Source organism: Triticum dicoccoides, chromosome 7A (genome assembly GCF_002162155.2).
Source record: "Triticum dicoccoides isolate Atlit2015 ecotype Zavitan chromosome 7A, WEW_v2.0, whole genome shotgun sequence".
In the NCBI taxonomy this organism is placed as follows: domain Eukaryota; kingdom Viridiplantae; phylum Streptophyta; class Magnoliopsida; order Poales; family Poaceae; genus Triticum; species Triticum dicoccoides.
Window position 1 is genome coordinate 149,627,699 of NC_041392.1, and position 13,036 is coordinate 149,640,734.

The following is a 13,036-nucleotide window of genomic DNA, read 5'->3' on the forward strand; positions in this document are numbered from 1 at the left end:
GATGAATCACCAGGGACGAAATCAACAAGCTTAGTCTCATTAGCCAGTTTGAACGTCAGGGCCGGGTCATGTTCAGTCGTAGGTTTCTTCAGAGGGGTCATATCCGTCGGATCAACATTGTCTTTATAGAATTTCAGCTCCTCCGTGGCACAAACCGATTCTGCATAGGCCGCTTCGCCTTCCTCGCAATCCAAGGCAATCCTTCGGCTCCCATGTACTGTGATCGTCCCCTTATAACCTGGCATCTTGAGCTGCAGATAGACATAACAGGGCCTCGCCATGAATTTCGCGTAAGCCGGCCATCCAAATAGCGCGTGATATGGACTCTGGATTTTCACCACTTCAAAGGTCAAAGTCTCAGACTTGGAATCAAACTCATCTCCAAACACAACTTCCAAAGCAATCTTTCCCACAGGGTAGGCCGATTTACCTGGTACCACACCATGAAAGATAGTGTTGGACGGTTTAAGATTCTTATCCGTCAAACCCATGCGACGGAAAGTCTCATAGTATAGGATGTTGATACTGCTCCCTCCATCCATCAGAACCTTGGTAAACTTATAGCCCCCCACCTGAGGCACTACCACCAAGGCTAGATGGCCCGGATTGTCAACCCGGGGTGGGTGATCCTCCCTGCTCCACACAATAGGCTGCTCCGACCATCGTAGATAATGTGGTACGGCCGGTTCAACAGTATTGACTGCCCTCTTGTGAAGTTTCTGATCCTGCTTGCACAAGCTGGTAGTGAACACATGATAATGTCCGCTGTTCAACTGCTTGGGGTGACTCTGGTAACCTGACTGTTGCTGATTCCCTTGGTTATTCTGCTGGTTATTACCATGGTTGTTCTGATGGCCCTGGTTGTTCTGAAATCCAGAGCTTGAACCGCCGCCCCCATGGAAACCTGGGCCTGAACCGCCCGGTGGATCCTGATCATACCGGTATAAATCAGAATTTTTTAACTCCCTCATTATGTGACAATCTTTCCAAAGATGTGTGGTAGGGGCCTCCTTGGTTCCATGCTTCGGGCAGGGCTGGTTTAACAAACGCTCCAGATTCATGCCGCGCTGGGGCTGTTTACCTTTGCGACGCTGCATATTTGTGTTAGCCACCAAATCTGAATTATCCGCTTTACGCTTACTGTTATTCCCATGGCCCCCTTGGTTGTGGTGCTGCCCTTTTGCACCGCCGTTCTTCTTTCCCTTCTCCGGTTTGTCCTCCTCTGAATCCGGATCCTTAGTATTATCTGAATTGGCATACTTAACTAAAGTGGCCATGAGTGTTGACATGTCGTTGCAATGACGTTTGAGCCTTCCCAACTTCTGTTTCAATGGCTTGAAACGGCAATTGCCCTCCAACGTTAATACCGCAGTATCTGCATTAATACAATCTGACGAATGCAAAATCGTCGAGACTCGTTTAACCCAATGGGTCGTGGACTCCCCTTCCTCTTGGACACAAGCGGCCAGATCCACAATTGACATTGGCTGCTTGCACGTATCCTTGAAGTTCTGGATAAACCGGCGCTTTAATTCGGCCCATGAGTCGATAGAGTTGGTTGTCAAGCTCTTCAACCAAGTGCGAGTTGTTCCTTCCAGCATCATGGTGAAATATTTAGCACAAACCGCCTCATCCACATCTAACATCTCCATTGCCATCTCATAGCTCTCCACCCACGCCTCTGGCTACAACTCGGCGGTGTAATTTGGTACCTTGCGAGGTCCCTTGAAATCCTTGGGCAATCGCTCATTGCGTAGTGCGGGAGTTAAACATGGTACTCCTAGGGAACTAAACATTACCCCTGGCTCCACGGAGGCAGTGGGGTGAACCGGAGTATGATGTCGTGCTTCGTGTCGAGCTGTCAACTCGGCCCCTGTCGTACGCGGCTGTGGTCCACAACATCTTGCGCATTAGCACCTCCCCTGGCCGGGCTGTTCTCCCGCGGCGAATTTTGGTGGCGTGCGCTACTGGATACGGCCGGTTCGTCTTCCACGTGTCTGCTATAACTCCGGCTTGGGCAGGGAGTGGAATGAATCCTCTCACGGCTGTGTGAATACACTTGCTGTTGATTCAGTGCTGTCTGAAGGAGATCCCTGGCCCGACGCGCTTCCACTGCAACTGGTGATTCGCCGTCGGTTGGGAGAGCCGCCAGGCGTGAAGCGGCGGCCACAATATTATCCAACGGGTTGGAATAATGCCGGGGCGGCGTCGATGATACAACGTTGTTCTGGCGAGGCAGGTTTGTTGCGCGTGGCTGAACCGGCGCTCCTGCTTCTGGTGACCCCGCCCGGTTTGGTGTGGGTTGGTTACCAGCTCCTGCACCTGGCGTGTTGAAAAGATTTTGCGGCTCATAAACCGACGGGAGACGTGATCGGTACCTTCTTCTCATGACCTCTTCTGAAGCATTCTGATCTAGTCTAATTCGGTAAGCCTGTGCTTCCAACTCGGCCCGCTCTGTGGCCATCCTGGCGTTCTCTGCTGCCAGGTCCGCTTTAGCCTGGGCTATCTGATCTTTAATCTCCGCATCATGCTGATCCCTGGCTGCTGCGTCTACCTCTGCGGACATCAGTGCCGCTAGAGCGTCGAACAAATCAGACAAGACTTGGGCCGGAGGCGGCGCCGAGCTTCCTGCACCTGCTGGCGTGGCCGTTGTTGAACCGGAGAGTACCGCTGCGGCGGTAGATGAATGAGGCACCGGTCGTGTGCCGGCCATGAAGACAGCGGCCCGGTTTGGTAGACCGGGGGAATCCGGAATACTGTTGCCCTCGGATCCTCCCTCAATCTGGCCGTCGTACAACTGGTAAAGCGATTCAGATTCTCCGGAAGACTCGTCATCACTACGGATTACGGTTTCTCCATCGGAGATCGGTTCCTCCTCATAACCCGAAACGTGGACGACACCCACGAAAACATGCCTGGCCTCAGGCTGAACCGGTGAAGAACTTGCACGCCGAGTCGTCTCGATGATGTCAGTGCAGGTGTCCGGCTCGGGGGCCGGTTCGCCGATCTTGCCGATGAAGACATGAATCCCACCAAAGGGGACCCGGTACCCGTATTCGATTGAATTAGCCTCGGGACCCCATCCTGCGTTGTCGATGTAGAGCTTGCCGCGGCGACTCTTCGTCATCCGGCCCACAGCGTATCCCCTCAGTCCATCGAACTTGCCCTTCAAGAACTTGAAACCATCGTGCGATAGCCCCACGGGGGGCGCCAACTGTCGTGGAATTGTCACGGCAGATGTCCTCATGGAAGGACTTAGTCGTGGAGCCATCACTACGGGTTAGCTTGAAGGGGTTAAACCGGACAAAGGGACACGAGAGTTTTATACTAGTTCGGCCCCTTCGATGAAGGTAAAAGCCTACGTCTAGTTGTGATTGGTATTGCTGGGGTTTCGAAGACCAGAGAGCGAATCCGCTTTGTCTGGCTTCAAGTTGTTGTTTTCCTCTCCCTGAACCGCCGCCGGGTCACCCCTTTATATATTCAGGAGGATCCCGACCGGTCTACAGAGTCCCGAGGCTGGCTCATACAACTGTCCGCCTCGGTCTCTTCTTTCTTATCTTACAATGCAAGTTTATACAATCATGGCGGTTTACTATCATGACCCTAAACCGCCTGCGGGCTCTGGGCCTCTAAGCTTCATCCGTAAAGCGCCATCTTCTGGGTTTCCTTGGGCTTCAGTATAACTGAAGGTGAACCGGCCCCTCCTGGGCGGTTTACCCTCAGTGGTTATATCCTCAACACGTAGGTCTGAGGTAAACTACTCACACTTCATCGGAGGGGCTATGGTGTTGATGTAGAAGCCCTCCGTGATCGATGCCCCCTCCGGCGGAGCTCCGGAACAGGCCCCAAGATGGGATCTCGTGGATACAGAAAGTTACGGCGGTGGAATGCTACCTAGCATAATCTTGATCATGAATCTAATCATGGCATGAATATTAAGACACGAGTGATCCAAAGCAATAGTCCATCATTTGACATTAAGACAGTAATACTACAAGCATACTAATAAAGCAATCATGTCTTTTCAAAATAACATGGCCAAAGAAAGTTATCCCTACAAAATCATATGGTCTAGCTATGCTCCATCTTCACCACACAAAATATTCAAATCATGCACAACCACGATGACAAGCCAAGCAATTGTTTCATACTTTTGACGTTCTCGAACCTTTTCAACTTTCATGCAATACATGAGCATGAGCCATGGATATAGCACTATAGGTGGAATAGAATATGATGATGGAGGTTGTGTGGAGAAGACAAAAAGGGAGAAAGTCTAATCAACGGGCTATGGAGATGCCCATCAATTGATGTCAATGCGAGGAGTAGGGATTGCCATGCAACAGATGCACTAAGAGCTATAAGTGTATGAAAGCTCAAACTGGAAACTAAGTGGGTGTGCATTCAACTTGCTTGCTCATGAAGACCTCGGGCATTTGAGGAAGCCCATCATCGGAATATACAAGCCAAGTTCTATAATGAAAATTCGCACTAGTATATGAAAGTGATAACTCAAGAGACTCTCTATATGAAGAACATGGTGCTACTCTGAAGCACAAGTGTGGTAAAAGGATAGTAACATCGTCCCTTCTCTCTTTTTCTCTCATTTTTTTTGTTTTTTTTCTCTTTTTTCTCTTTTTTTTTCTTTTTTGTAGGCTGCTTTGGCTTCTTTTTTCCTGGGGGCTTCTTTGGCCACTTTTATTTTGATAACCTCACATGGAACAATGTTCTAATAATGATGATCATCACACTTCTATTTACTTACAACTCAATGTTTACAACTCGATATCTAGAACAAAGTATGACTCTATATGAATGCCTCCGGCAGTGTACCGGGATGTGCAATGATCTAGCGTAGCAATGACATCAAAAAATGGACACGCCATGAATTAGATAGATGTCAAATGTTAGATGAATTAGATAGACATTTTAGATATTAATGTCAAATGTTAGATGAATTAGATAAATTAGCTAGATATTAATGTTAATTAGATGAGTTAGTTTTTTATACTTTTAGTTATAGATGAATTAGATATATTAATGTTAGATGAATTAGTAAGTGCTTAGTTGAATTAGTAAGAAAATTAATAAGTGCTTAGTTGAATTAGCAAGTGCTTAATTGAATTAGTAAGAAAATTAATATTATTATTTATAGTAAGTGCTTAGTTGAACTAGTTGAATTAATAGAACTAGTTTATTTTTAGTAAGAAAATTTAGGTATATGAGATTTGATGATCTAATTAAAATTTTACTATAGAACTAGTTTATTTTTCGTAAGAAAATTAATAGAACTAGTTTATTTTTAGTAAGTGCTTAGTTGAATTAATAGAACTAGTTGAATTAGTTGAATTAATAGAACTAGTAAGTGTTTATCAATTACTGTTTCAACTATGAACATAAGAAATGTCTGACAACGAAAAGGATTTTGGTATGTGCGAATACTGCGAAGACGAGCGCGGCCTGTGCGACAGAAATTTCCTAGTTGATGGTAGGCGCTTCAACATCAAGCTGGATGAGACCTTCAAAATGGATACAGTAAGACACAAGGACAAGTCTTTTTTTGTAATTAAGCATGACTTATGTTTCATTTGCTTCAACTTATAATTTTAATTTTTTATTATTCTACTAGCGTATCCCCTGCCATGCAAGAATTTTTGTCTTAGATAAGATTGGTTTCAGTCCTATGAAAACTATGAGGTAAAGAGAGTTTACTTGAAAACCGAGCATGGTTATACTTTCGACGCAAAATTATACAATGCAAACACCTACACCTATTTTGAATTCAAAACTTGGAGAGCACTATGCAAGGTTTATGCATTTGAGCTTGATATGGTTATCACCTTTGATATTCATCCGGAAGATGATATTGAAGGTAATATCGACATCTGGGTCGATGTGCAGACGCCTCCAGTTCTATCATTATGTGAGTTTCTCAACCATATTTAATTATGTCTTCGATATTGTTTTTTCAAAAATAGTTGATAACTAATTTCTATTTACAACTAATTTCCATTCAAACAAACATGTTCGGCGCTTGGTAGACATGACCGTCCACTATCCCGGTGCTGAACTAAACTGCGATGAGATAAGTCATTATGTTTCGTGGCTTGAGAATCTCGATGTTGTCAAGACAAATTATTTTCCTGGACTTGAAAATTTTAGTACTCAAAACATGTGACCAATAGTGTTCGTATTGAACTACGGTCACATCTATTTGGGAAAGATGGTAAGATTTTTACTATTTGTCCTCGATGCATCTTTTGCATACATTATTTTTTAAGCTAAACTTCATTGCTAAGTATATTACTATACGGTGTTCTTCAACAGGGACTCCCGATGATAGTTGTGCCTCATTGGATCGAGACTAAAGGTCGCATGGCAATGGTTAGCTTACGGCCAAGACATCCTACATCGCACATGAGTGCATTCAGGATTTCTAAAACCGAGGAATGCTTAATAGTGAAAGACTGGAGCAAAATTGTGAAGGATCACAAAGAAGTACTAGGGGGCAGCAATCAGAAGTGTAGCCCACAATTAGGATACAGGTTCATCTGCATGCTCCAATATGATGAATCAGGAGAGCTACGCATGTTCTATGCTATTTTACCTGAGAGAGAGCAGTAGGAGTGATTAGCTAGTTCCTGCTCTTAGTACTTGTCCTCTCATGTTCGTGTTCTTCGTCCTGAACTTAATCTCAAAGTGATTTGCTTTTGTGGTCTTATGACTGTGATGATTAAATAGCTAGTGTTGATGGTAATGACTATGATGATTTTTATTAGCTAGTGTTGATGGTGATTAGATAGCGGTAATGACTATGATGATTAAATAGTGGTAATGACTATGATGATTATTAGCTAGTGTTGTTGGTGATGATATGATGCAAGAGTTTTTATATTAATATGATGATGATGATGATGATGATGATGATGATGATGATGATGATGAGTAATTATATCATTTGATGAAAGAACCGCGGATTAGTTTCAAGTGGATGGATCCTAAGTGATCAAGTAATATGTGATTCACATATTACTTGATCACTTAGGATCCATCCACTTGAAACTAATCCGCGGTTTTTTGTTAATCCATATTACTTGATCACTTAGGATCCATCCACTTGAAACTAATCTGCGGTTCTTTCACCCTTGTTAATCCATATATATGCATAACGTGTACAATATGTAGTATCCTAAAATACCGGCAAATGAAAAAAATTGAATGGAAAGCACAAAATTAAAGAAAAAATAAATAATAAAACAAAACCCCCAAACATTTTAGTACCGGTTGGTGTTACCAAACGGTACTAAAGGTCTCCCTACCCCCGGTGCTGGCTCGTGCCACGTGGTGGCCCTTTAGTGGCGGTTTGTGTTGAACCGGTACTAAGGGAGGACCTTTAGTCCCCACCCTTTAGTGCTGGTTACAGAACCTGCACTGAAGGGACTTATGAACCGGTGATAAAGCCCGGTTCTGCACTAGTGGTCATGTCGGGTCTGACCCATGCCAAATCCCTCCGTGTACCTACTCCAATATCGACCGCCCTTCTTCCGTCCTCCAGTTCCCGTCTGTGAACCATCGTCCACCCTTGTTGCCTCGTCCGCGCCACTGCTCGCGTCTGAGCCATTGTAGATGTCTTCGTTGAGTACCCTCCCCCCCCCAATCGTCGGCATGGATGATGCTTCGACATCATCCGTGGGGGACTTGTTTGTGGGGGTCGGTTGCAAGGTGAAGAACATCGCGCGGAGGGAGCGGCGAAGGAAGTAGCGTGAGCGAGAGGCTATGGCGGAGGAAACTGTGGACAAGGAGGTTGTCGACGTCGACATGGACTCTTCTTCTCTGGTCACGACTGGGGATTTAAGGATCATGTTGACCGACGCTTCCCTCTTGGACCCGGAAGACAAGAAGTGGCTTTGAGGTGAAGAAGGAGACTAACATGCGCAATGCAAGTGTCGAATGATTCATTCTTGTATCACTTATCTACGAATTGTCATTTGATTTGTATGCTCAAAAAAATTGTCATTTGTTTTGTTGCACTATTGAATTTGTTGGATTAACGATGAAGTTGTGCTATATCATGGACGTACATGGATTTGAGGAGTTATCACGAGGGGTGTGATTGTCCGGGAGGACAAATGAGGAGCCGTCTTGTGTTGTCCTGGGACGTTTAGTGGGGAAGGGGGTGCGTTTGCCGCTCTAGATGCTCTCACCGCTTCACATTTTATTAGCATTAGCAGGAACATAATATACTCCCTCCGGTCCTTTTTAGTTTGCATATAAGATTTGACTGAAATCAAACCTCGTAAAGTTTGACCAACTTTATAAAAAAAAATACCAACATTCACAATCTAAAATCAATATCAATAGATGTGTTATGACTTAAAGTTTCATATTGTATAACTTTAACATGTCAAATGTTGATATTTTTTTATACAAATACGGTCAAACTTTATGAAGTTTGAGTTTAGAGATTTCTAATATGCAGAGTAAAAAGCACCGGAGGAAGGACTAGTGGTAGACTTGATCTGCCGGGGATGGCCTGTGGGCTCTAGCGGCACATTGCAAATGTGCTGACACGTAGTAGACAGAATGAGCTCGCAGATGACGACGCATGATGGAGGGACGAGGCCGAGGACCAGGCTATAGCTGTAGCTCTTGTGAGGGAGGTCTCCCTCCCCGTCGCCGGCCCTGATGTTGACCTTGGCATAGCCCGCTCGCTGGCTAGGCTGGTCGCTTTTGGCAGGACTGGCGCGCGCAATTCCTCTTTTCAAAAGATAGGCTGGCGGGCAGGCAGGAACTGGCAGGCGCATGTGTGCGCGCAGCCAGCCCGAGGAGCTAGCTAGCGCGATCGACAGCAAAATTACAGGCAGAGAATTCTCTCTTTCTTTCATAGGGATCATGAGTGTAAAGCAACGACTAAACACTGCCGGCACGCACACCCACGGCGCACACATACGCCCACATAATGCGTCCCGCGTCGCGTCCTTTTCCCCCTCCTCCTCCTCCATGCATCATTTGCGACAGACAGAGAGGGAGGAGAGGAATCTCTGCGTGCAGCGGGCGGGCACGGCTGCAAAACGCAGGCTAGCCGGCGGCAGCTTTTCCTCCTTTCATCACTTTCGCCGCCGGCCAGCCAGCCAGCCAACCGGAGATCGATCGACGCATCATCGCCATCTGTCCACCCATCGATGATCGGCACATTCATGAACAGCAGCTTTGCCTGTGCAGAGGCGAGGAGCACAGCAGTCGCCACGCTGCGCGATGCCGATGCGCGCTACTATTGCTCTCGCTCTTTCCCAGTCCGCTCCAGCGCAGCGCAGGGGTGGCTCCTTTTCTCGCGGCGCATGCATGCATGCGGACGCGGTACGACCTACGCTCCTCTTTTCCCTCCTCTACTGCCGCGCCGCGGCCCTTTTCCAGAAAGAGCCATTTTGCGCCCCAGCTTTCATCTCATCCACCCTCTGCTCCTGCATTGCTGCCGGCCCGGCGCTCGCATGTCGTCCCTCCTTTCTGCCTGGCTCGCCCTTGATCATGATTCGCCGTTGATGCGCCGGTGACAGGCACATACTCCTACCCTGCTTGCCGGTCATCCTGACGTCGCCGAAATGTACGTACGTTCTAATCACGCATGTTCCAGTAGATTTTCACGAGCAGATAACGTTGGTTGGTTTGTCAACATTTTATTCTAATCAAATCAAGAAAACTCAAGCGCCATGGATTTTAGTGCGTTTTTGGTGGCTTGAATTGTATCCGAAAGGAATCATCTCGATCGGAGCTGGTAGGCGAGATCGTCGTACCACCATGCATATGCGAGCAGTAGTACGTGCTAGATTAGTCTAGTGTTGCCGGTGGTGTGTCGTCGTGCTAACCAAATATTCTTCCTAGGCAAGATATAACTGGATTAGAAGGCTCTAATTGTTTTAAATTAGATTCGGGTGGTCCACGCCGTTCTGATGTTTAGCGAGATGTGATCAAGGAGATATGTACTTAGATTATTGCGGCCTACCGACAATGACACGGTAGGAATTTAGTTGGAACATAAGTTAGGCGGAGGAGTATCATTTTGCTGACGTAAGCACCCGTCCTTGCCCAGAGAAAAGGAACTCGCAGTGTAGGCTGTGCACGGGATCGATTGAGCGGTAATTTCGAAAATCAAGGAGGCAGAGTAGTGAACGCCGAAACTACTGGACGCATTATACTCCCTTCCGATTACTCTTATCGAACGAGTGATTTAGGCCTTGCTCGGAATCTCTTCACTTCACGGAGCTGTGGAGCTTGGTTTGAGTCGTGAAAATGAGCTGCAGCCTGCTCTGCTCCGGGAGCGTAGTAGTCGAGGAACTTCTGGAAAATATGAAAGGAGCAAAATACTAGAGTTTTTCGCAACACGGCCGTTCTAGTGGGAGTGTTGGTCGCCAAGATTAAAGAGGAATGCTCGCTTTGGAGCCTTGCGCGGGAGCAAAGCATTTGTGTAACATTATGTCGCGAGAGTGATGTACTGTGTCTGGCCTTTGGCCATACATTGTTAACCTAATTCTCTCTTAATCAATAAAAATGACAAATCTTTTACCTAGTTTTTAAAAAAATCTCTTGAGAAAAAGGAAAAAATGACTAAGCAACAGTAAACAGGGGAGCTAAGCTGTGTAAAAACGATGGAGGGGTACCGGCGCCAAATTTGAGCACGCATGCCCGTGACAAGCTGAGCAATGATGAATCGCCGGTCTCTATCGCGATCACGGGGCGTCGCGGTCGGTCGGATCGGATCGGAGGCCGTCGTCGATCGACCACCGCCAGCGTACGACAGGGACGTCCATTTTTGACACGAGGTTCCCGGGTCAGACGACCGGCCGGATCATGCATGTGGCATCTCGCTCGCCGATTCCGCGAGCCAATCCGTTCCGCTCCGTAGCTCTTCAGCCGGGGCTGGACACGGGCAACGAATACAAGATTTTTTTTTTCTTTTTTGGAGAAAAGATACAAGCTTGCTCTGAGTGCTTGACCAGGTCAAGTCGACTTCCCTGCACCAATTGGGCCGTTCAGACTGCCTGGCAAGCTGGGCTATATACATGCTGTGGCCAGACAGCGAGTGACCTTAATTTGTGGTCCATCAGTAAGTTCGTGCATGGGCCTGAAATGATTGCTGATGTCATCAGGGTTGGTGGACGTCGTATTGTTGTTCGTTCTCCTTGTGTTATCTATCCGATATTTATTACTGGAAGCAAATGGTGGTTGTGCCGGAGTGGTTATCGGGCATGACTAGAAATCATGTGGGCTCTGCCCGCGCAGGTTCGAATCCTGCCGACCATGCCTCCTTTTTTATTTTATTTTTACGTGCCTTCTGTTTCTGTGAATATTTAGATTACTTACCATGATATTTGGTTCCATCTCTGAGTTCTTTTTTTTTTGTTAATGTCAAAAAAGGCGTGAGGTTGCGGGGTCAAGGATCGGGTTGCTCGATACCGAATTAGTATAGCTATCCTTCGTATGACACAACAATCTGATTTTGCTTGGTTCCGAAACATAACTACTTTTTTTTTATTTTATTTTTATTTTTGTTTTATAGGTAAGCTATATGTTATTCAAGGCATCAATAGAAAACCCTATTTACGAACCAACATGTGGTTGGATGGTTAGAGGGACTGTGATATCCCCAGCCCATCAGGGTTCAAGTCCTGGTGCTCGCATTTATTTCTGGATTTATTTCAGGATTTTCGGCGATGCACATTCAGTGGGAGAAGATGTCTCCGTCGATGACGAGGTGCCTACGGTGACTTCGTAAAATTTGCTTGGTTCCGAAACATAACTACTTTTTTTTATTTTTATTTTTGTTTTATAGGTAAGCTATATGTTATTCAAGGCATCAATAGAAAACCCTATTTACGAACCAACATGTGGTTGGATGGTTAGAGGGACTGTGATATCCCCAGCCCATCAGGGTTCAAGTCCTGGTGCTCGCATTTATTTCTGGATTTATTTCAGGATTTTCGGCGATGCACATTCAGTGGGAGAAGATGTCTCCGTCGACGACGAGGTGCCTACGGTGACTTCGTAAATTTTAAAATGATATGCCGGCTCAGTCTTGCGAAGATGCTCATAGGGTTAGGAGTGAGTCTATGCGCGTGTATATGAACGCTTACGTTTCTACTGTGTTCAAAAAAACAAATAAAGAACCCCATTTTTTGTAGGTTCTACTTACTTTGCAATGGCTTCGGAATAATGGAATAATTTGGAATAGCAGCCAAAATCTTGGGAAAATGAATCCTGCCAACCACGCCTCCTTTTTCTTACGTGCCTTCCATTTCTGTGAATATTTAGATTACTTACCATATTTGGTTCCATCTCCGAGTTCTTTTTTTGTTAGTGTCCAAAAAGGCGTGAGGTCGCGGGGTCAAGGATCGGGTTGCTTGATATAAATACGTTTGTATATGAGTGTGTTTGGCAATATTTGGGAAGGGGAATAGAAGTTTAGAGGAAGGAGTTGTGTTGAGATTAGACATGGGATGAGTCGTTTTATTCCCAATTCTCTGTTTGGTGCGTGATACGAATTATGTGTGAGAATATAAAGAGAAATTGTACTTCATTATTTGGTTCATGAAAATTGACATAAGACTAGACAAGGGAAAGTTAGGATGAAGGGTTACGATTGACTCACTAAAACAATTCTCATACAACTCCCACCCCCTCCCCTATTAATAAAACAGTGGGAGTTAAAATCTCAAGTCCCATGCCTATTTGTTTATGAATTTTCAATACCTCCAACCAAACAATAGATTTGAAGTCTCGTACCTCTTCATTTTCCATTCCTTAACTCTAATTACCCCCAACCAAACATGCTTGATCCTACAAAAACATACAGAATGCTACCTCAAGTCTACCCAAAAATGCGCAAAAAGGCTCTGGTTGCTTCAAGTGAACAAATGTTCCAAACCTCCAATTTGTCAAGTTAGACACTTAGATAAATTACTAAGCAATCGAAAGAGATCAATAGCAAAATCCTAGAGTCCATGTATAGTTCTAAGAGCATCTCCAGCCATTCGCCCCCCCC

The 13,036-nt window shown here is 45.7% G+C and overlaps 1 non-coding gene across 1 annotated transcript; it reads left to right on the forward strand.

Annotated features, from left to right (window-relative positions):
* The first annotated feature begins 11,216 nt into the window (after positions 1 to 11,216).
* TRNAS-AGA lies at positions 11,217 to 11,298 on the forward strand. The gene has a single exon. It is a non-coding gene; the product is annotated as a tRNA-Ser (tRNA).
* The last annotated feature ends 1,738 nt before the right edge of the window (positions 11,299 to 13,036 follow it).